Source organism: Dendrobates tinctorius, unplaced genomic scaffold (genome assembly GCF_039654945.1).
Source record: "Dendrobates tinctorius isolate UK_male_01 unplaced genomic scaffold, ASM3965494v1 ptg000014l, whole genome shotgun sequence".
NCBI lineage: Eukaryota > Metazoa > Chordata > Amphibia > Anura > Dendrobatidae > Dendrobates > Dendrobates tinctorius.
Window position 1 is genome coordinate 25,973,511 of NW_027361682.1, and position 25,749 is coordinate 25,999,259.

Here is a 25,749-nt window from a genome sequence, read left to right on the forward strand (position 1 = left end):
ACCCACCAGTGATCAATAAGTTATTCCCTATCATATCGACATACTTGGTACTAGTCCTTTACATAGTAAACATTTGGTAGATCCTCTCTACAATAGATCGGAGTCCCCCTCTGCTCTAGGGCCGGGTGACCAGGGCCGCACTCGCCATTGGTGCAACCCACAAGACAAGGTGACCCAATTTCACCTCCAAACCAGCTTTTTTTTTATTTTTTTTTACAGACACAGAGAGATTCTCACCTCTTCTTATGTCCGCCATTCAGCATGACTGTATTACACAAATGCATGAGATAAAATGTCTGCAGTATGTGCCTAATACCCCTACATGTAGCGTGGCCCCAGGCGTCCTCCACCTTTGCTCCCACCTTTCAGAGTCAGCTTAAAAGCTGGTTCTGCACGCCCTAAATTGGCAGCGTAATTAGGGGGAGGCATAACATGCCTGTCAGTAGCTGGCCCCCGGGTGTATTGCTGTATATGGGCTGTCAGCAGAGATTTTTAGGACGGGGTCTTCTCGTATATGTAATACATAAACTACATGTATTTGTAGTGTGGCTCCCCTTACGGGGGGGCATATGTGTGTGTGGCTGAGACGGCAGCCTAAGACTAATCCCCGCAGAATAGATTACACTGATGGCTAGGGTGTGCGGAGCCCTCATTTACCGGTGACTGACACGGGCTTTAGCGCTGATACCTGCCACTCTATCACAGATCCTTACTGTAGCATTTCTGCCTAATCCCTAAGCATGCAGAAATGCCGCGTACACCACTTTGTATGGATACAGTGTAGCCGGGCCTGTTTAACAACGCATTCCAACCATTGATAGTCTGGCAAGCGGAGATAAGCCTTCCAGGTGCACAAATCACTGCGGGGCATGACAGCTATGGGTGACAGCAGTGACGCTCACGTTGAGTTCCCTCGAAGGAAATCGAAATATGTTAGAACTAGAGCAATTTGCATGTGCCCACCGTCAGATGGCGCGAGTTCGGGTCACGTCAGATGGTGACATGGCCCCATGGGTCACAGGAACACAAACACAGGTGCTGCCAAGAATAGAAGCGCCATCGATTTTACAAATGGAGAAAAACCACTTTATACTGAAATCCGACCTTTAATAAAATGGAAGAATAGACGTTTACTCCAGAGAAGTCTAAGGCTATGTTCACACGCAGCGTTTTATTTTTCTCTGTAGTATTTTTTAGCTGCGTTTTTTTGTGGATTACACGTGTGATTTTTCTATAGTAAATATTTTCCAAAGTGCTGCAAAAAAAAGCAGCGAAACCTGCCTGTTGTTGGACTTTCTTATTGCTTTTAATGGATGAAAAAACCCTAAAGGAACATACTGAATTAAAAAAAAACAAAAAAAGAAAATGTTCTCAAATTTAGACCGGAATGAAAAACAAGCGTTTGTATGAGATTTCTGAAATCTAATCGCTTTTGCTCAGACAGTAAAACGCAGCTTATTTGCATAAAATAAAAAAAAACACATAAAAAAATAATTTGCTGTGTGTGAACACAGCCTAAGATCTCTGGGGTAAAATGATGCCAAACAATTGGTGGTGAACAGACCGAAGCTTCAGACCCACCACCTCTGTTAGACTCAAGGTCAAATAGGCAATGAACTGGAAACAGAGTATTTTTTAACAATTATTAAATTAGAAAGTACAATTTTAACCATTGAAGAAGATTAGACACCCATGGATGGTCCAAAAATTAAAAAAAAGGGAGGATAATCCGCTTCTGATGCAGAGCTCCCTACCTGTCTACCGGCTTCCTGATCAGCGTCTGCTGTCCCAACAGGAGGAAACACTGCCGTCCCATTAGGCGAGTATCCTTTTATTTTCTTGACCACTCATTAATAAAATATGTTAACGCATTAGACAACCCCTTCAGAGTGGACATACACCTATTCGCCATCTCTCCCAACCCGCCCACACACATGTTCAGCCGAGCGTGCATGTATTCTGAATGGGAGAGAAAAGCCGCTGCCAAGCTACTACTGGGAAGGAACAAAGGATCAGGCATGTTGAAGTTCCACATGCCCGATCATCTATATCTGCTGAACGAACATAAGCCAGATATCTAGTATTTGTTGGATGGTTGGCCTGCCTAATGTGTGTGTGCACCTTAAAGCTGTTGTAGAAGACAAAATCGACCAATAGTTACCTAAAATCAGAAAAACGTGCAAGCTCTATGCACTTCGCACCATTTGTATATGATGTGTGGTGCATCTGACACAAATTATAAATAGAGATCCAGCCGTTACCTCTGATATCTTCCGCTGCCGGGTCACTTATCTGAATTTCCGACAATGACATTTATGAGGGAGAACTGATAGAATGATCTCTTCTCAGGAAAAGGGTAATAAAATTATTAGCGTAAAAAAAAATGTTTACTGAACTATGGCACAATCCCATGGGGTTCGGCTGAGTGTGTATGTAAGTATGTATATATTATATGTGTGCATACATGTGTGTTTATACGTGCGTGTATGTGTGTGTATATATATATATATATATATATATATATCAGAGTATTTATGTCAGTGTCCAGCTGCAGCAATGTCCCATTTGCGTTTATTTCTGCCATGTACTCTGGTTCCTGATCCTTGTGGGTTGTTTTTTAACCTTATTGAAGAAATAAAGAAAAGCATCATTTTACTCCATTCCTGGTTTGCTGAGTTCTTGCTGGATTTCCTTTTTGTTCTCATATATATATATATATATATATATATATATATATATATATATATATATATATACACAGTACAGACCAAAAGTTTGGACACACCTTCTCATTCAAAGAGTTTTCTTTATTTTCATGACTATGAAAATTGTAGATTCACTCTGAAGGCATCAAAACTATGAATTAACACATGTGGAATTATATAATTAACAAAAAAGTGTGAAACAACTGAAAATATGTCTTATATTCTAGGTTCTTCAAAGTAGCCACCTTTTGCTTTGATTTCTGCTTTGCACACTCTTGGCTTTCTCTTGATGAGCTTCAAGAGGTAGTCACCGGAAATGGTTTTCACTTCACAGGTGTGCCCTGTCAGGTTTAATAAGTGGGATTTCTTGCCTTATAAATGGGGTTGGGACCATCAGTTGTGTTGTGCAGAAGTCTGGTGGATACACAGCTGATAGTCCTACTGAATAGACTGTTAGCTGCTTTTTTCTTGCCATATTACAAATTCTTAGTAAAGAAAAACGAGTGGCCATCATTACTTTAAGAAATTAAGGTCAGTCAGTCTGAAAAATTGGTAAAACTTTGAAAGTGTCCCCAAGTGCAGTGTCAAAAACCATCAAGTGCTACAAAGAAACTGGCTCACATGAGAACCGCCCCAGGAAAGAAAGACCAAGAGTCACCTCTGCTGCGGAGGATAAGTTCATCCGAGTCACCAGGCTCAGAAATCGCAGGTTAACAGCAGCTCAGATTAGGGACCAGGTCAATGCCACACAGAGTTCTAGCAGCAGACACATCTCTACAACAACTGTTAAGAGGAGACTTTGTGCAGCAGGCCTTCATGGTAAAATAGCTGCTAGGAAACCACTGCTAAGGACAGGCAAACAAGCAGAAGAGACTTGTTTGGGCTAAAGAACACAAGGAATGGATATTAGACCAGTGGAAATCTGTGCTTTGGTCTGATGAGTCCAAATTTGAGATCTTTGGTTCCAACCACCGTGTCTTTGTGCTACGCAGAAAAGGTGAACGGATGGACTCTACATGCCTGGTTCCCACCGTGAAGCATGGAGGAGGAGGTGTGATGGTGTGGGGGTGCTTTGCTGGTGACACTGTTGGGGATTTATTCAAAATTGAAGGCATACTGAACCAGCATGGCTACCACAGCATCTTGCAGCGGCATGCTATTCCATCCGGCTTGTGTTTAGTTGGACCATCATTTATTTTTCAACAGGACAATGACCCCAAACACACCTCCAGGCTGTGTAAGGGCTGTTTGACCAGGAAGGAGAGTGATGGGGTGCTGCGCCAGATGACCTGGCCTCCACAGTCACCAGACCTGAACCCAATTGAGATGGTTTGGGGTGAGCTGGACCGCAGAGTGAAGGCAAAAGGGCCAACAAGTGCTAAGCATCTCTGGGAACTCCTTCAAGACTGTTGGAAGACCATTTACGGTGACTACCTCTTGAAGCTCATCAAGAGAATGCCAAGAGTGTGCAAAGCAGTAATCAAAGCAAAAGAACCTACTGTAGAATATAAGAGATATTTTCAGTTGTTTCACACTTTTTTTGTTAATTATATAATTCCACATGCGTTATTTCATTGTTTTGATGCCTTCAGAGTGAATCTACAATTTTCATAGTCATGAAAATAAAGAAAACTCTTTGAATGAGAAGGTGTGTCCAAATTTTTGGTCTCTACTGTATATATGTGTGTATGTATGAGTGTGTGTATATATATATATATATATATATATATATAGTGGATATTTTTATGTATATATACACATACAACATGTGTGTGCGGTGATGTAAGGGCAGTATCATGGACTGTTGGCCTTTCCCTGATAATAGCTTGGTACAAAGTGCTTGTCGGGTATCATATGACATTGATCTTCAAGTTACCATTTACTCAAGTTCTCTGTACACACAGGAGTTCTATGTAAATTGAGAAGGGAAGGATTATGAAGTCACACTTTTTAATGTTTTCCTAAAGTTTTAAGGTAGAAAGAAGACAAGAACCCATCAAGTTCAATCTATCATCCAGAGGAAGGTGAGACAAATGCTAATGTGGAGTCTGAAAAATTCTGTTCCGACTCCATAGTTGGTCATCAGATTAGTTTCCTGGATCAGCATCCCATCTGGAGAATCTAGTACCCAGAGCCTGTAATTGTACAGTTTATAAGTAAGACTTCCATGCCCTCCTTGAACTTGCACAATAGAGCTCGAGTCTAGTGTGGTGAAGAATTCATAGTTTCACTGCTCTTACTGTAAAGAATATATAGTGTCACTACTTTTACTATAAAGAATCCATTGTTTCACTGCTCTCAGCAAACAATCCATAGTTTCACTGTTATCACTTTAAAGAATCCATTATCCAACTGCTCTTACAAAAAAGCCTACACAGTGTAACTGCTCGTACAGTAAAGAATACATAGTCTCACTGCTTATATAGTAAAGAATCCACAGCCTTACTGCTCTTATTGTAAATAATCTATTTTCTCACTGCTCTTACTATAAAGAATCCATGGTCTCACTGCTCTTACTATAAAGAATTCATTGTCTCACTGCCTCACTGCTCTTACTATAAAGAATCCATTGTCTCACTGCTCTTACAATAAAGAATTCATTGTCTCACTGCTCATACAGTAAAGAATCCATAGCATCAGTGCTTGTACAGTAAAGAATTCATTGTCTCACTACTCTTACCATATACAATACATAATCTCACTGCTCATACAGTAAAAATCCATAGCATCACTGCTCATACAGTAAAGAATTCATAGTCTCACTGCTCTTACTGTAAAGAATTCATTGTCTCATTGCTCATACAGTAAAGTGTCCATAGTCTCATTGCTCTTACTGAAAATAATCCATTGTCTCTTTACTGTTACTGTATAGCATACATAATCTTTCTGCTCAGACAGTAAAGAATCCATATCTTACTGCACTTACAGTGAAGAATCCCTGTCTGTGATGGTGATTAAATCTTATTCTTTCTACATGTAGAAGATGCCTCCTTGCCATCATTGCAGGCCGCAGTGTAAAAAGATCACTAGAAAGATCCCTGTACTTTCCATCTACATAATTGTAGATCATGCAAACGTTTCACATTAAGAAGATCTGTGATTTTCATCCACACTTGTGGTCAGTCATGGGCCGAGCTTTGCTTTAACCATCTGCCTAGGTGATGATTCAGATGAATTTCTAGGAAAGTCTTCTTGATAAGAGAAAAAAAATCTTTAGAAAATGTTCAATAACGTAAAAACATTATTCAATCAATAGTGCATGCGAGAGACAATCGTAATACACAGATAAAGGGAGAATAAACCCGCCATATACAGAATATTACTGCGGGATCAACAAGCCACAGTGACTACAAAGAAATCCACATATTACCAGGAACATACAGTAGGTCCATGAGGTTTCCTCTTCTGTCACTAGTAAGACCGACATGACAAGTCCAATGGTCGCCGACACCCAGCTGTCATAACACTTAGTGATGTACTGTGCAGTATGAATGCAAATTAGAAGCATTGCAAAGTGTCCTCTGTATGAGCTTATGGTATAAATCCTCATTCATCTTTGATGAAAAACAGAAGAGATTAAGGAACAGCTGAATCAAATACTAAAATACTTGTGTACCTGTCATTTCACATAAACCTGTAGAAAACCATAATCTTGCTGCCCGCGTTCCCCACAATAACGTGAAACCGCTATTTGTGCACATACCAGTCTAACATGTCCAGAAATTGTCCCGATTTTCATGTTCTGCAACTTGCCATCCACTCTTTTTTGATAAGTGGTTCTTCTTCGCTAGTATTCCCCCAGCACTATAGATGCTGGGACAGCCATGCCTTCATTTCCAGCATACATTGCCCTTTCTATTGTTTAATGGCTTGCTCCCTGAACTGAGAACTCACCTTTCTGTTATGCCTGTATATAGTTAGTGTCATGACCGCAGCTGCCGCAGCCGCCCTGCTTCCCGATACTCACCTCTCCATTCTGGCATCTCGGCATCCTGCTGGTCGGTGGTCACAGTGTGTCCCTCCCGCGCTGTTGGTCTCACGGCCGGCGGCGAATCTGCGCATGCGCCTTAGGCCACCACCGCGCACCCTGCCTGCTCTTTAGCTATTGCGGCACCTGACCCGGAAGCGCAGATGGTCCTATCGGATTCGATTACCGGGTATATCAGTCCACTCTCCCTTAGTGGAGGCGCCTGATTATTGTGTGTGCTATTGCGTACCTATGCTTAGGCCCTCTCTGCGTATACCTGCCTGCTGTTACATGTTAGCCCTATTCCTGCTTGTATCTCCCGCAGTCCCTGGTTCTCCCTGCCGGGTTCCTTGCTCCTGTCCCGCTCGGGTGGTTCCTCAGCCTCAGGATTCAGCTCTACGGTCCCTGTCTATCTCCTGGTCACGTTCACTGGTGCCTTAGGGTTTTCCTCCCAGTTCTCCCTGCAGTCGTCCAGGTTTCTACCCCTTCTCCCTGGATTCTCTGTGCCAGTTCAGCCCTCTTTGTTCCAGTCTCCTTACAACCATGCCTGCGGTTGCCCCGTCAGCCCTATCCGTTCTTGTCCCACTGCTTCTCTACGAGCCGTCCCTCTGAGTACCAGCTGTTGAGGTATCTGAATCCCCTGGGTCTGCCCCTAACGATCCCTGTATAGGGGTCGGGTCCACCTGGTTAGCTCACCCAGGGGAGGTTCGGTGTCATGACCCAGAGGGTCCACAGAGGGTCCACTCCTGGAAGCTCCTAGGTGTCACAGTTAGACAATTGAGGAAATGTAGAGAAACAAAGACCCATCCCCTCTTTTTGTAGAGACACAAAGACCCGGACCTGCTTTCTGTGGAGTGACAAGGGCTGGCCCTCAATTCCTATAAAGAGCTAAAAACTCGCCCTCACTTACTACACAGAGAAAATGACCAACCCCACGTCCTAGGTGGAGGCAAATATCTGTCCCCACTTCCAATATAGAGACAAAAACCTGCCCCCACTTCTTGTACAGAGGCAAAGATCAGAGCCCACTTCCTGTATAGAAGCAAAGACCAGCCCCACTTCCTGTACAGAAACAAAGACTGCCTCCTCTTTATATAGAGAGGCAAAGACTCGCTTCTACTACCTGTACAGAGACAAAGATCCGCCCTCACTTCCTACATAAAGAAAAAGGCCTGCCATCATATGGAGACAAAGACCCACTCCCATTATATCTACAGAAACAAAGACCCACCCTCACTTCGAATAGAGAGACAAAGACCCGCCTCCTCTTTATATAGAGAGAACAAAGACCCATCCTCACTTCCTATTTAGAGACAAAGATTTGTCCCCACTTCCTAAATAGAGATAAAGACCCGTCCCCACTTCTTATACAAAGACAGACTCGCCCCCACTTTCTGTACAGAGACCCAACTACACTTTCAACACAGAGAAAGACCCGCCCCACTTACAATAAAAAAAGAACATCGAGCCCCAGTTCCTAAACGGAGACAAAAATCCGCCCCACTTCCAATACAGAGACAAAGATTGTCTTCTCTTTATATAGAGTGACAAAGACCCTCTGTTAGGAATGGGTCACCGAGGAGAAAAAAAGCAAAACAGCTAAGCCACAGAAAACCAGAGTGGTTGGTAACTATGCAGATTGCAGATCCCTGATCTTATCACACAACTAGCAGTAGCCGTGGAGCATTCCTACAATGAACCTAGATGCCTCGTCGCGGCCGGAGGACTACATAAGCCTAAAGCAAGAAAAGGGAAAACTAACTGCCCCAGAGCAGACCCCAAAGGAATAGATAGCCCCCACACATGTATTGACGGTGAAACAAGATGAAGGCACAAACACAGGCAGGAAAATAGGCTGAGCAAATGATGGGGCCCAAACTAACTAGACAGGAAAGGAAAGGGAAGACACTGTCTGCAACCTGCAAAAAACCCTACAAAAATAATGCCCAACACTTCTGATAGCAAAATTAACCCTGAAGTCACAAGACTTCTCCCACTATATCAGCACTCTGAAAAATTCTGAGACAGAGCAAAAAGAGACCGAACTAGTAAGGGACAAAAAGCCAATTGGCAAAATACTGATAAATAAGAGTGGAAATTCAGCTCAGCCCCCAGCCGGGGCTGGCAGACCACACAAAAAACTGAATAGACCAACAAAATCAAGTGTGAACATTAGCAGAAAAACTTAGCTTTAGATGACTGGAACAGAGCTGAAAACCAAGAGTTGACAAGCCAGAAGGAATCACCAGCAACTAAATAGGGCGTTGGCTGTCTTAAATCCAATCTGAGAATCCTGAGATCCAATCGTCATCTTCATTCTCAGGTGGCAGATCTCCACCGATCAAACCAGCCGCACCACCTCCCTTCACCACCAGAGGGAGTCCAGAAGGGGAACTTACAACTGGTGAACCCGAGAATGAACTCACAACACCCTCTTCTACTTCCTATAGAGAGACAAAGACCCACCTCCTCTTCCTATACAGATGCAAAGCCCACCCCTACTTCCTATATGGAGACAAAGACCCACCCCAACTTTATATACAAATCAAAGACCCGCCTCCACTTCCTGTATAGAAACAAAGACCTGCCCCCACTTTATATAGAAACAAAGACCCACTCTCCTTTCCTATACAGCGACAATGACCCACCCCTATTTTATATACAGAGACAAAGACCCACCCCCTTTATATAGAGACAAAGACCCACCCGCATACAATACAAAGAGAACCGTCCCCCGTTCCTAGACGGAGACAGATATCCACCCCACTACCAATACAGAGACAAACACCCACCTCCACTTCCAATACAGAGACAAAGAACTGCCCACACTTCCTCTGCAGAAAAAAAGATTGACTTCTCCTATGTGTCAAAGACCCTCTTCTACTTCTTATACAGAGAAAAAGACCCACCCTCACTTCCTATACAAAAGCAAAGACTCAACCCCACTTCTTATAAAGCGAGTCAGGGACAAAGACCCACCCTCACTTCCTATAAAGAGACAAAGACTCACCTCCACTTCCTATACAGAGACAAAGACCATCTCCCATTTCATATACAGAGACAAAGACCCTCTCCCATTTCATATACAGAGACAAAGACCCTCTCCCATTTCATATACAGAGACAAAGATCTGCTCCCATTTGCTATATAGAGACAAAGACCCACCCCCATTTCCTATATAGAGTCAAAGACCCGCCCCCACTTACTATATAGAGTCAAAGACGCGCCCCCACTTACTATAAAGGGACAAAGACCCGCCCCCACTTCCTATAAAGAGACAAAAACATTCTCCCATTTCCTATATAGAGACAAAGACCCGCCCCCACCTCCTATATAGAGACAAAGACCCACCCCCACTTCCTATATAGAGGCAAAGACAAGTCCTCACTTCCTATATAGAGACTAAGACCAGCCCTCACTTCCTATATATAGCCTCCTCATTACATAAAGAGAGAACATTTTAAAATTTGTCAAGTGAAGAAACGTTGCCAATTTTTGCAATATTTTAGCAGCACAGACCGGTGTTGTGTCAATCTAGGAGAGCTGACTTTAATCTTGGAATTGCCATCTTATAGCGGCTGATTGTGGTATTCCAGCCATACTGTGGATACGACATTGTCGGCATGTGTCCTTTGTGGAGCTGAGCGCACTATAGTTTTTATTGGTGTGTAATTTGACAAGATAGTACTGACAGGCGACTGAAGTTTGCAGGTTACACATTAACTTGCTAACGAGTTCCCTGTGCTGAATTTTTCCCGCCAAACATTTCTCTTAAAGGAGAATGACCCATCTCTCTATGTAGAAACAAGAAATAGACAGAACTCTGGAAAAATGTTTCAAAAAATCGAGGCATTTATTAGCCCTTAGGGCATGTTTCCACATAGCAGAAACATTCAGTATTTGCTGCGGATTGAACGCTGTGTCCTGCCACAGCGTTTAATCTGCGGTGGCCAAATGTTCCAGCATAGTGGAGGGGATTTTATGAAATCCCGTCTCCACTATGCGTCCGATTAAGCGGGTAACACACCTGCTAAACCGGACATGCAGCGCGTCTTTTTAGACCGCATCATGTCTGTATACCTTGCGGAGACGCTCAGTCTCCGTAAGGTAAATAGCCTATTCTATGGCTATGCTGCGGCGATTCTGGATGTGTGCAATGAGCACATCTGGAATCACCGCGCGTACAGAAGGGGACGGAGCGGGTTTTCTTCTCCGTCCAAAGTGCAGGGATTGCGGTTCGTGTAAATGTACCCTTACTGTATGTGGGCCACTAAAGCTACTATTTTTGAAAGTATTTTCTGGAGTTCTGCCTATTTTTGGATTCTATGTATTGAAGTCAGTGGTTTGGGGTTCAGAGACTATCTGGTCTATGATCACATCCAAGATACAATGAAACACTGGCATCTATTTGCAGATGATAAAAGTAGGAGAAAAGTTCATAGTGGAACTGAAACATGGCTGCTTACACAGGTGTGGATTAACATCTGCCTGGATGTCTACATTTTTTTGTCCCAGAGATTGAGGATCTCAAAGCTTTTACCTGTGTTATATTGGATCTTGTTTTTTTATGTTGCTTTTAATTTTTAGCTATTTACCATGAATTATCTATCTATTTTACTTGCTTATATAGCGACTTTCATTCCTCGGCGCTTTACAGACATTATCATTAGAGTTGAGCGAAACAGGTCAGTCAAATTCAAAAATATCCGACTTTAGCTAAAGTCGGGTTTCGCCAATCGAAACCCGACCACAGCGCGAGGTCGGCCATGAGGTCACCGATCAGAGCGCCAAAGTCGTGTTTCAAATAATGCTTCCAGCGCCTTTTCTCTGCCAATGATGGAGGACGCACACTGTAGGCAACGCGATGACATGGGCAGCGGCCACCACCATCTTAGAGAAGGGTATTGAAGTGATTGGCTGGCTTTGTGTGGCGTCACAGTGGGTATAAAAGGCTGTGACCGCTGACCGCCATCTTACTTCTGCCGATCTTAGAATAGGGAGAGGTTGCTGCTGCTGATCCTGAACAGTGAGAGCGTTAGGCAGGGAAGAAGAAAAAAAAACTGCTTCTTCTGATAGCGCTTTTCACTGTACAGTTAGTGTGCAGTGAAAGGGGAGGATTTTTGTTGTGTGCAGCAGCGCTGGTGGTGATTAGGCTGTCTTTTAAGGCTACCTGCTAGCTGCATTGCTATGTGTACACTGCTGTTCAAACTGCTTTTTTCAAAGCACTCCAACTTTTATTATTTTGTCCTGGTGAGTTACTGAGCGTTCATTTTTTCACACACCGTATAGCGGTGTACGCTCCTCACACACTACCGTGTACCGCCTTGTATCACGGACAAATAGAAGTTATCTGTGTGTGACTCTGGAAAAAAAAGCCGAGGAGTTTTTCCGTTTTTCCAGAACTACACCTTAGAGTGCTGTCCGCTTTTCAAACAGTTTCGTATATCTGCTGTTTGATTATGGTCAAAACTAGACAGACAGCGTGTGTCAGTCCCTATACAAATAGACGGAGATTGACAATTTTCCATACACACACCGTATAGAGCTGTCCGTTTCTCAAACAGTATTGTATATCTGCCGTTTGCATTACAGTCACATCTATACAGAGTCAGCGTGTGCGTGTGACACTCCGTAAATACATATGTGGAGATTGTTAGTTACACAAAAAACGTATACAGCTGTACACTTCTAATACAGTTCCGTATATCTGCTTGTTGGATTATGGTCCAATACATACTGTGAGAGCGTCTGTGACTAACAAAATATATACATAGATTTAATTTTTTTAATACACCTTACACAGCTGGACGCTCCTCATACAGTACCATCTCTCTGCTGGTATTTTTGGAACATTTTCCCAAACATGAGGAAGTATGGTGAAAGAGGCCACGGACGTGGGCAGGGGGGCGCAGCTGGTACTGATGGTGGCGGTGCATCGGCTGGTTCTGGCAAAAGCACAATAGCAGCTAAGGCAGGAGGTGTTGAGCCTGCGTCATCGTCTGGCCCAAGAAGGCCTGTAAGGTTGCCTTTCCTTGGAGTAGGAAAACCGTTTTTAAAGCCGAAGCATCAGGAATAGGTTTTGGCGTACATTGCCGAAACAGCCACCAGCTCTATTGCCTCCTCTTCTGAACGTACGAAACCTGCAAGCACGGAGTTGTCAGTGCAGGGTTCTGGTCAGGAAAAACACCTTTCCTTGTGTCCTTCACCCCCACCAAAATTTAAGGATGCGGCAGCCCACACTTCAGATTACTCTATGGAGCTCTTTTCACATACCATGCCTGGGTTATCCAGTCAAATCCAGAATTCCCCAGTCCAAGATGAATCTGACATGGAGTGTACTGATACACAGCCACTGCTAGATGATTCTGCTGGTACATCGACCCAGAGCACTACATTGCCCTCGCAGTCTATTGAGCCAGAATCTGACCCTGATGAAACTCAAGTGACCCTTCCCGCATACTATACCACCTTACACGGTGACACAGAGGAAGGTAAAGAGGAAGGTGCAGATGACTTTGAAGAGGAGGTGATGGATGACCCAGTTCTTGACCCGGATTGGCATCCATTGGGGGAGGAGGGTGGCGCTGGCAATAGTTCAGATAAGGAGAAGGATGCGCAGCAGGCATTGACATCGCAGCAGCGGTTATCTGCCAGGCCCGTAGCTGTCCAAAAACGTGGAACAAAAACTAAAAGAGTTGCGGGACAGCTTGGCCAGACGGTCAACTTAGCACAGCGTGCAAGGCCAGAAAATGTATACCATAGTAGGAAGAGTGCAGTGTGGCACTTCTTTGTCCAAAATCCTACTGATGAGGCACAGGTTACCTGTAAGAAGTGCGGACGGACCTTTAGCCGAGGTAAACAACTCATAAATTTGAATACCAGTTGCATGCTTAGACATTTAATCAACATGCACTTGCAAGCATGGGCGGACAACAAAACCTCAGGTAGCACATGTGCACCTGCTCCGACTCAAGGTAGCCAGCAACGCTCCATCGCTTCCCCCACTGTAAGACCACCGCCACCGTTAACAACACCACCAACACTAAATGTGGAGGTGTCATCGCAAGGCCAAAGCACTCAGGGAATCATAATGGTTTTGCAACACAACAATGAATCTAGGCCATCACCAACCCCCTCTCACTCCGTCCGGTCCACCGCTACTTCCCCCATATGCAGCTCTCCAGTCCAGCTCACCCTACCAGACACTCTGAGTAGGACAAGAAAGTACTCATCCTCTCATCCGCATACACTTTGTTTGAACACCTACATTGCCAAACTAATCTCATTAGAGATGATGCCCTACAGTTTGGTTGAAAGCGAAGCTTTCCGCGACCTCATGGCCTACGCTGTCCCATGCTATGACCTACCCAGTTGACGCTCTTTTCTCAAAAAGCCATCCCTGCCCTCCACCGGCATGTGAAAGACCGCATTGTCCATGCACTAAAACAGTCAGTGAGTGGAAAGGTGCACCTCACAACAGATGCACGGACCAGTAGGCATGGCCAGGGCCGTTACGTGTCCATCACTGCGCACTGGGTTAATGTGGTGGATGCAGGCTCCACTGGGGACAGCGGTGGTGGAACAGTTTTGCCTAGCCCACGGTATAGGAAACAGTTGGCTGTAGGCTTTCGATCCTCCTCTATCAGCGAAAGCTCGTCCACAGAGCCCAGTCGCACGAGCACTTCATCCGCAGCTGGCAGTGTTGCACACGAGGTGTCCCACTATTGAACAGCTAGTGGTAAGCGTCAGCAGGCTGTGTTAAAGATGATGTCTTTGGGCGACAACAGACACACCGCAGAGGTACTGGCCGACTACTTGCAGCGACAAACTGAGTCATGGCTGGGCAGTCTACATCTTGAGGCAGGCAAGGTAGTCAGTGATAATGGCCATAATTTTGTGGCAGCCATTGCCTGTGCAAAACTCACACACATACCTTGCCTGGCTCACACTTTGAACCTGGTGCTGCAGTGCTTCCTTAATAATTATCCGGAGTTAACATCCCTGCTCCATAAGGTGCGAAGACTGTGCTCGCACTTCCGTCGCACAAACGTCCACTCCACTCATATGCAGAAGCTGCAGCGATTGCTCCACCTCCCCAAGCACCGCCTAATCATAGATGTTGCAACAAGGTGGAACTCCACCCTGCACATGGTTGAGAGGCTGTGTGAACAGAGGCAGGCCGTAATGCATTTGTGGGAGGATACACGGGCAGGCAGTTTGAGGGAAGACATGGAATTGTTGGGTGTGCAGTGGTCAAAGCTGAAAGACCTCTGTAAAGTCCTTTAGTGTTTTGAGGAATGCACGCGGCTGGTAAGCGCAGACGATACCATCATAAGCATGAGCATCCCACTTATGCGTCTGCTCATGAAAAGTTTGACGCACATTAAGGATCAGGCGTCTGCAGCGGAGGAGGAGGAGGAGGAGGGAAGCCTTGATGACAGTCAGCCATTGTCTGGTCAGGGAACTGTCCTGGACGAGGTGGAGAAAGAAGAGGAAGAGGAGGAGGAGGAGGATGAGGGGGATGATTATTTTGGGCAGGAGGATACTTCTCAGGGGGAAAGAGAAAATGTTGGCGTTCCAAGGTCAGGTACAGTGTTTGTGCGTGACTGTAGGGATGTGGATTTGCCAGAAAGTGCTTCTCCACCCACCACTGGCAGTGCATCATTGACACCTGGAACATTGGCCCAAATGTGCGATTATGCCTTGTGGATCCTAAAACGGGACCCCCGCATTGCCAAAATGATGAGGGATGATGACTACTGGCTGGACAGCATCCTCGATCCACGCTACAAAGGCAAATTACACAACATTATGCCACAGGAGAACCTAGAGATAATATTGGCTAACAAACAAGCAACTCTGGTAAACCGTTTGTTTGAGGCTTTCCCAGCACACAGCAGCGGTGCTGGTTCTCCCACGAGCCATAGTGGGCACAATGGAAGAGTTGTTCGTGGTGCACACAGCTGAAGTGGCATTGGAGACAGGGGTTTAATGACCATGTTGTGGAATGATTTCTCAAGTACCGCTCACACGACTGCTAATGCTGCATCGATTAAAAGTGACAGCAGTTGTCAACTATGGTTACAAACTACTTCTCCTCCCATATCAATGTTCTCCCTCACAGGTCATTCCCCTTTGACTATTGGGCCTCTAAACTGGACGCCTGGACTGAATTGGCACAATATGCCTTACAGGAGCTCGCTTGCCTGCTGCTAGTATGTTATCTGAAAGATTCTTCAGTGCTGCTGGATCAATCCTGACAGAAAAAAGGACCAGTCTGTCTACCCAAAATGTTGATGATCTAACCTTCATTAAAATGAACCATGCATGGGTTGCAAAGGATTTTGTCCCACCTTCCCCTGATGACACATAGGTTGCCAGAAAACTGCCTCGCTTTTGTCTTCCTCTTCCTTGGACTTGCCCAATTCTGGCCTTTGCAGCAGCTGAAGGTCCAGCCTACACATCAACATATGCCATTTTTTAAACCTCCCTAAGTGGGCTGCCCCCCCCCAAAGTCTGGGGTCAACACCTGGCACACCCGGCAAGTGCCATTGCTCTGAACAGGTGGATGGGCCCACAGATGGCCGACAGCACTGGCACAGGCCTCCTCATAGTACAATACAGTGTCTCTGACGGTGGGGGGCCCACTCGCCGTCAGACACACCAGCATACTATGAGAGGCCCTGTGCCAGTACCATCGACCACGAGTGTGCCCCCCCTGCTTCGTAATGGCCACAGCACTTGCAAGTTGCAATACGTACCTCTCCCTGCTCCACCGTTGTGTAGTCTGGGCAGTTAAATCCTTCACAGGGATGGCCACTAGAAATTTGGTGTATTGATTGATGATGGTTAAGATGTAGCTATGCCCTGTCCTGTTGGCCTCTACCTTCAGATGATCAATGGCTACCATTTGTAGTGGACGTCAACTTACAAGCGGATGCAGTGGTTCTTTATGATCACCTTTCACATTTGTGATAGTCACAGACGTGTGACATTCCTGCCACCATTTTTCAATGTCTCCTCTCATGCCAATCCAATAGAATCGCCTACGGTCTGTGGCTTCTGTCTTTTGCACTTCAAAATGACAAGACACATCATGATAGGCAGTAAGGACCATGTCTACATCTCTCCCTGTGATCACAATTTGATGGAGACGAGTAACGGTGATGTGATCCACAGACACAGTAATTGAGGGTCTGCATCGCCTCTGCAACATCTACCGGGAGGTTTTCCCACGATGAGTAATTCCAAAATTTCTGCTAACAGTCCACTTTCCGTCTGTACTTGTATCCATGTAGCTTCCAATAGCGGAGAGTCTGGACTGGCTTACTGAGATTGAAATATATACGAAGATTTAAAAGTACCACAGCACTGTATACTGTTGTATGCTTCGACTACCTTTCCCTTTTTCTACTTGTTAAATTCTGGTGTAATACATACTGAGCCTGTGAGTGTCTGATTCCGGAAGTATAGACGGAAATTTACAATTACCCCTAGACTGGATACACCTTGTATGTGCTGATACAGTACCTTTGTTGAAAATCATGTATTACAGTATCATCCATAGTGAGTGAGCGTGTGTGGTTTACGCCTTCTATATATACGGTGAATCGGAGATACCAATTTTTACCCTATACTCGATACAGCTTGTATCTTGTTATACAGTACCTTTGTTCGACATTTAGTATTACGGTCAAATCCATACTGAGTAAGCGTTTGAGACTTACTACGGGACTATGTATACGGAGATTTCAATTGTACCCTATAATATATATACTTGCTATCTTGTTATCCAGTACCTTTTTTACAACATTTTTTATTCTGGTCAAACCCAGACTGAGTGAGCGTCTGAGGGTGACTCCGGAAATATATACTGAGATTTCAAATTTGGCCAACACTGTATACAGCTGTACGCTTGTGTTACATTACCCATTTACAACTTTTCATATTCTTGTGTAATCCATACTGAGGCTGTGAGCATCTGTGTATGACTCATGTAATATATACGGAGATTTATTGTTATCCCTAGACTGTATAGAGCTGTACGCTTCTGATACAGTGCCATATATCTGCTGGTATTTTGGGTCAATTTTCTAAAACATGAGGAAGTATGGTGGAAGAGGACGCGGACGTGGGCATGGGGGGCCACCTGGTACTGATGGTGGTGGTGGTAGTGCATCTGCTGGTAGTGTCAAAAACACAATAGCAGCTAAGGCAGAAGGTGTTGAGCCTGCATCACGGTGTAGCTCTGGAAGGCCTGTAAGGCTCTGTTTTCTGGGAGTAGGTAGACTGCTTTTAAAGCTGGAGCATCAGGAACTGTTTTGGCTTACATTGCTGAAACAGCCTCCAGCTCTATCGCCTCCTCTTCTGAAGTTTAAAAAAATGCAAGCACTGAGTCATAAGTGCAGGCTTCTGGTCAGGAGCAACCACTTTTCTGGTTTCCTTCACCAACACCAAAAATGAAGGATGCGGTAGCACACACTTCAGATTACTCCATGGAGCTCTTTTCACATACCATGCCTGGGTTGATTAAAAATGGGGCCCATCATATACTGGAGCATTCAAAATGGGGAACATATCACACTGGAGCATCATCCATGAGGCCCATCATATACTGGAGCATTCTAAATGGGGCAGATCAGACACTGGAGCAGCATCTACGGGGCACATGATACACTGGAGCATTAGAAATTGGGCCCATTATATATGGAGCATTATTATTGCCCATAAGACACTGGAGCATCATCCATGAGGCCCATCATACACTGGAGCATCATCCATGAGGCCCATCATATACTGGAGCATTCCAAAGAGGGCAGATCAGACCCTGGAGCAGCATCTATGGGGCACATGATATACTGGAGCATTAGAAATGGGGCCCATTATATATGGAGCATTATTATGGCCCATAAGACACTGGAGCATCATCCATGAGGCCCATCATATACTGGCGCATTCCAAATGGGGGACATCAGACACTGGAGCAGCATTTATGGGGCCCATTAGACACTGGAGCTTTAGAAATGGAGCCCATTATATATGGAGCATTATTAGGGCCCATCATACGCTGGAGCATCATCCATGAGGCCCATCATATACTGGAGCATTCCAGATGGGGGACATCAGACACTGGAGCAGCATTTACGGCGCCCATTATACACTGGAGCATTAGAAATGGAGCCCATTTTATGTGGAGCATTATTTGGGCCCATAACACACTGGAGCATCGTCCATGGGGACCATCATATAGTGTAGCATTATGTGGAGCTCATCATATACTGTATGGAACATTATATGTGGCCAATTATTCTGTATGGAGAAATATATGGGGCTCATTATTCTGTATGGCGCACAATGTGGTGGCCATAATACTGTATGGAGTAATATACTGTCCTTTTTTTGAGCTATTGTACAATTTAAAATAGATCAGTCATGTCATGTAAGCAGTGAAGTATGTGTCATTGTACTATACCTATATTTCTGTGTCGTATTGGAGCATCATGAGTTGTGGTATGTGTTAAAGGGGCACACTGACACTCTTTGGCCCAGGGCACACGAAAACCTGGAGCCAGCCCTACCCCCCCACAACTTTAGCCAAATAACCCCCTCTTTTCTATGCGTAACTATTATTATGAAGTAAATTAAGGTTCAAATGCTTCTGTAATAAGAATTGATGTTTTTGGCATTCAAAAGGGCACTGTAGGTTTGTTTCCTGTCCTCCACTCCCTGCCGACTTTGCTTCCCCATTGACTTGCATTGGGTTTCGTGTTTCAGTCGGCCTCCGACTTTTCCTTATAGTCGGCCGATTTCGTTCGACCCGACTTTTGAGAAAGTCAGGTTTCATGAAACCCGACTCAACTCTAAAAAAGGAAAAGTCGCTCATCTCTTATTATCATCACTGTCCCCATTGGGGCTCACAATCTAAATTCCCTATCAGTATGTATTGGAGCATGGGAGGAAACCCACGCAAACACGGGGAGAACATAAAAACCCCTTGCAGATGTTGTCCTTGGTGGGATTTGAACCCAGGACCCCAGCGCTGCAAAGAAACAGTGCTAACCACTGAGCCAATATGCTACCTCATCATTCTGTCTATTTCACCTCTACCAGAAATCTGACGTAAAACATTTTTACAAGTGTCAAAATGTTTGTACAAAAAATGAGTGACTTGCCCAGCTCAGCCAACATGGGCTGGTGTGTGAGAGTGCAGCTCATCTAATTCATGACAAGCTGTAACGCACTTTGCACCAGAAATTTTACGTGAGTCCCTGTCTCACATTTATTTCTCAATCTCATACCTATCTTAATTTATTCATTACAAGTGTAGTTATATTGAATATGTTATGTGTTTTATGGGAAACACAGGACTCTATACATTTCTATATAGATTTGCAATTATAGAATACTGTGGGCAGCACCAAAAGAAATGATAATGTAGAACAATGGTGGTAATATAACAGTTGCTTCATTTTTATTTATTTTCTTCCGTTCAGGAACAGTGCCACTCCTGTTTATAGGCCATGTCTGGTACTGCAGCTCAGCCTATGTGCTCATTTAAGGGTCTGTGTACACGTTGCGGATTGCTGTGCGAATTTTTCCGCACGGAATCTGCATATTTTGGCAGAATCCGAAGGTCAAATTCCACGCATTTTTCCGTGGATTTCTTGCGGATTTATTGCGGACTTTGTGTGGATTTCGCCTGTGTTTTTACACCTGTGGATTCCTATAATGGAATGTGTGTAAAAACGCTGCGGAATCCGCACAAAGAATTGGCTTGCTGCGGAAATTAAACCGCTGCGTTTCCGCGCGGATTTTTCCACAGCATGTGCACAGCTTTTTTTTTATTTCCCATAGATTAACATTGTACTGTGAGGCTGTGTGCCCACGTTTCGTTTTTTCAAGCATTTCCGCAGCGTTTGTGCAGGCTCAGACGCTGCAGAAACGCTCAAAAGATGCTTCAAATTAATTTGCATGCTTTTTTGGCTTTTTGTGCCAATGCATGCATTTTTAACCGCTCAGGAATCGCTTAGCAGCTAAAATGCAGCATGCTCATTAATTTCCACATTGCTGAGTGTTTTTAGCCTTCCCCAATGTTACCAGAAAAGGCGCGTCAAAAACGCGTGGCTTTTTTGCAAAAACCGCGCAAGAAACGCGCAGAAAAAAGACACGCGTTTTCTGGGAACGGGATCAGTTTCCTGAGCGTTTAAAACCGCTAGCGTGGGCACATAGCCTCAATCACTAGGAATTCTGCAGCGGATCCGCAACGTGTGCACATACCCTAAAGGTCTGTTTTTCTTATACAACCGCTATCCGTGTTCTTCTCCGATCGCACATCTATATATGATAGTCTATGGGGTAGTTCACACGTCCAATTTTTTTTTTTCTTTGACCGAGTGGTCCACACAATAGCAATGAGACTTGCCCAATGGTTGGATGAAAGTCGCCAATCCAAGTGTATGAATCCGTGCAAAAAATTGGACAACACTTGTGTCATCAATGGTTTGTCCATTTTCACAGACTGTTTTATGGGGTTTTTCTCATCTAAGAAAAAAACTAATCTGAAATTAAACTGATCAAACTCTGATGGTAAAAACTGACACTCTGACCAAACTCTGATCAAAAACACTGATGATTGCGTGCAAGAAAAAAACACAGAAGTGTGAATGAGTCCTGACTCCAATGAAGCCCCTACAAGAGCAGCACTCTCTCTAAAGAAACACCTATGCCCTATGCGTGAGTCTTACGCCACATTCGGACACCTCTTTTTTGTGTGTGAGTGCTGGATTTCATGGATAGTACTCATACCTGTGATAGTTTATGTGGCAAATCACACATGGATCGATCGAGTGGTCCACGTAAACTCACGGATATATGTCCGATTTTGATTGAAATCGGCAATTCAAGTCAATGGGTCTGTGAAAAAAATCGGACAGCACAAGGAGGACATGAGTGCGATCAGATTTTCACGGACTTTCAGCAAGGAGAAGGTGGACAAACTTGTTCTTTTTCTCACCGTACGAGAAAACTGATTACACTCGAACCAAACTCTGATCAAAATAATTGGTCCATTTTTCTCGTACATGAGGTCAGACGTGTATGAGGCTTAAGGTGTGCTCTCTCTTCACGACTGATGAGATATCAGAACTGCTATTAGGGTCCTCTATGTCTTCTGAAATGAATCGCCATCATTACCCTTTTACTTCTCTGGTGTTACCCCAGTTTTGAACTGCTGCCGCCCCATTCCCAAACAGTCACCGGAAGTTTGTGTTCACTATGACCAGTGGAGGCCAGAAGAGGTCACAGTCTGTTTGTGATTGGAGTTTTTGACTTTGTTTGCTTTGCTTGGCCTGTAGACCCTGTGACAGGACACCAGGACAGCAGGAGTAGCTGGGGGCTGCCCCTTCCACTGACCCCTGACCGTGGGCATCCCAGCTCCTGATTACTACCTTCTGTAGGCAATAACAGCTCCCCGAGAGACCTGATGCTCCATGTGAGGCCCACAGATGTTGTCAGACTGTGGTGTTATTCCAGGGCTGACGCTTTCTGCCCATGTGCAGGGAAGGCAGATATTTATAGCCGACTTGTCAGATTGCTGTGGGGATTAGAGTGTAGCACTTTTTGCCGCTCCAGGTCAATTTTTTGGTTAACCTTTGGCCTCGCGAAGATTATACTCAACAGCAATGCAACCCATCAACCATTTACTAGTTAATTCCTTGTAACTGTTTTATACGTTATGTTGTATATTACTGCTCTGTGTCACGCTGGACCTTCTCATTGGAAGGATGAATTAATACATTACCTTCAAGAAAAGGCAATTTAGTATATCTCAATGGTCTCCATCAGCGGGTGTAACACTACAACTCCCAAAACGGGATTTGGACATATGCGCCTCCGGGGACAAAGCAATAATGATGACCGGGGACATAGACTATAATGATGATCGTGTGCTCTGACGCGCATCATTTTTGGGCGATTTCTCCTACTGGAGGCAAATAATCAGATTTAGTAGACTGTGCCTGGGTGAAAATGATGCACATCAGTGCACACACTGTCAGCACCATTATAGTCTATAGCCCCATTAGCACATAAGCCCAAATCCTGTTTTGAGGGGTGAGTTCGGATGCAAGACCAGACTGGAGCAACAAACATGGACAAAACCGCTATGTGAAAAGGTCTTAAGGGTGTATTTAGGTCAGAGTGGTTTTAGACTGTATTCGGATGATGTTGTTGATGGTTTTAGGCTATGTTCAGATGGTTGTTGTTTTGGATGTATATGGATGCAGGTAGTTTTAGGCTATATGCAGATAAAGGTGGTTTTAGATTGTATCCCGTTAAAGTTAGTTCTAGACCGTATTTAAACAAGAGTGGTTTTAGGCTATATTCATGTGAAGGTGATTTTCAGGCTGTATTCAATATGAAAAAAAAACAACAGAAACATAACGATTAAATACCCTGCAGTAAATAAATAGCATAGTGAACTAGATGGGCATTTCCTGAAGGAAATACATGGTGCTTGAACAGCACTGCCAGCTTTACAGCAGTGTATCAGGTGTCGACTGTAAGAAAGTTAGAATATCAATGTTGTGTATAGCCACTTTGGCACATTCGGCACCTCAGTAGCCACTTTGGCCACTCGGTAGCCATTTTACCCTCAGGGTCCGATTTGGTGGGCGGGGCCACTCTGGGTCTAATTTGGTGGGCGGGGCCCTTCAGGGTCCAATTTGGTGGGCGGAGCCCCTCAGAGTCCGCTTTGGAGAGCGGGGACCCTCAGGGTCCGATTTGGTGGGCGGCGCCACTCTGGGTCCGATTTGGTGAGCGGGGCCCCTCAGGGTCCGATTTGGTGGGCGGAGCCCCTCAGGGTCCGATTTGGTGGGAGGGGCCCCTCAGGGTCCGATTTGGTGGGTGGGGCCCCTCTGGGTCCGATTTGGTGGGCGGGGACCCTCAGAGTCCGATTTGGTGGGCAGGGTCCCTCAGTGTCCGATTTGGTGAGCGGGGCCCCTCAGGGTCTGATTTGGTGAGCGGGGCCCCTCAGGGGTCACTTTGGCCTGTGGGGCCCCTCAGGATCCGATTCGGTGACCTGGGCTCCTCAGGGCTTGAATTGGTGGCCGGGGCCCTTCAGGGTCCAATTTGGTGGGTGGGGCCCCTCTGGGTCCGATTTGGTGGGCGGGGCCCCTCAGGGTCCGATTTGGTGGGCTGGACCCCTCAGGGTCTGATTTGGTGAGCGGGGCCCCTCAGGGTCCGATTTGGTGGTCGAAGCCCCTCTGTTACCGATTTTTTGGGCGCGGCCCCTCTGGGTCTGATTTGGTGGGCGGGGCCCCTCAGGGTCCGATTTGGTGGGCGGGGCCCCTCAGGGTCCGATTTTGTAGGCGTGGCCCCTCAGGGTCCGATTTTGTGGATGGGGCCCCTCAAAGTCCGATTTTGTGGGTGGGGCCCCTCAGGGTATGATTTTGTGGGTGGGGCCCCTCAGGGTCCGATTTTGTGGCCGGGGCCCCTCAGGGTCCGATTTTGTGGTCGTGGTCCTTCAGGGTCCGATTTGGTGGGCGGGGCCACTCTAGGTCTGATTTGGTGGGCGGGTCCCCTAAGGGTCCGATTTGGTGGGCGGGACCACTCTGGGTCTGATTTGGTGGGCGGGGCCACTCTGGGTCCGATTTGGTGGGCGGGGCCCCTCGGGGTCCGATTTGGTGGGCGGGGCCCCTCAGGGTCCGAATTGGTGGATTGGGCCTCTCAGGGTCTGATTTGGTGGGTGGGGCAACTCTGGGTCTGATTTGGTGGGCGGGGCCCCTCAGGGTTCGATTTGGTGGGCGGAACCCCTCTGGGTCCAATTTGGTGGGCGGGACCCCTCAGGGTCCGATTTGGTGGGTGTGGCCCCTCAGGGTCCGATTTTGTGGCAGGGGCCCCTCAGGGTCTGATTTTGTGGGTGGGGCCTTTCAGGGTCCGATTTTGTGGCTGGGGCCCCTCAGGGTCCGATTTTGTGGCTGGGGCCTCTCAGGGTCTGATTTGGTGGGCGGGGCCCCTCAGGGTCCGATTTGGTGGGCGGGGCCCCTCAGGGTCCGATTTGGTGGGCAGGGTCTGATTTGGTGGGCGGGGCCCCTCTGGGTCCGATTAGGTGGGCGGGGGCCCCCTGGGTCCGATTTGGTGGGCAGGGCCATTCTGGGTCCGATTTGGTGGGCGGGGCCACTCTGGGTCCGATTTGGTGGGCGGGGTCACTCTGGGTCCGATTTGGTGGGCGGTGCTCTTCAGGGTCCGATTTGGTGGGCGGGGCCACTCTGGGTCCGATTTGGTGGGCGGGGCCCTTCAGGGTCCAGTTTGGTGGGCGGGGCCACTCTGGGTCCGATTTGGTGGGCGGGGCCCTTCAGGGTCCAATTTGGTGGGCGGGGACACTGTGTCTGATTTGGTGGGCGGTGCCCCTCAGGGTCCGAATTGGTGGGCTGTGCCACTCTGGGTCCGATTTTTTTGAGCGGGGCCACGCTGGGTCCGATTTGGAGGCCAGGGTGGCTCAGCCTCTGATTTGGAGGCCGGGGTGGCCCAGCCTCCGATTTGGAGCCTGGTGTCACTCAGCTTTCGATTTGGTGCGCCGGCCCTTTAAGACCCATTTCGGTGCGCGGCCCTTTAAGAATCACTTTCGTGCGTTGGCCCTTTAAGAGACAGTTTGGCTCACTGGGCTTCTAAATGCACTTTGGCGCACATTCTCTCTCAGGGGCATGCGTCATGTGATGAAGCTAGATTTGCATTTGTGCTGTGGGTTTCGCTTTTAGAGCTGAAATTATCTGCCAGAAACTCTGTCCTGGAGAGGTCATGTGAAGTTCGTAGGCATTGGCATAGTAACTGGGTCTGCCTGCGCATATCAATGTGCTTAACTGCCATTTGAATCGCCTCAGGGCATGTTTTGTCTATGGAAAAATTTCCCCATTCAAATGCATTGAGACAATGCATTCCAATGACGGGAAAAAAAAATTTCTAATGCAAATTGCGCAAAAACTACAAATCCGATCGACACGAAAAATACTTAGCACACCTCTCGTGGACGCTGGGTTCGAAACGACACCGCAACGGAGTCTGTGCGTGTAGCGGTTCGGG

General features: G+C 46.1%; 1 long non-coding RNA gene across 1 annotated transcript in view; it reads right to left on the bottom strand.

The window, feature by feature from the left end:
* LOC141070421 (uncharacterized) overlaps positions 1–22,194 on the bottom strand; it is a 45,001-nt gene extending 22,807 nt beyond the window's left edge. The window contains exon 1 of the long non-coding RNA XR_012226659.1: positions 22,119–22,194. This is a non-coding gene — a long non-coding RNA (uncharacterized lncRNA). The remainder of the gene's footprint in view (positions 1–22,118) is intronic.
* Between the last annotated feature and the right edge of the window lie 3,555 nt (positions 22,195–25,749).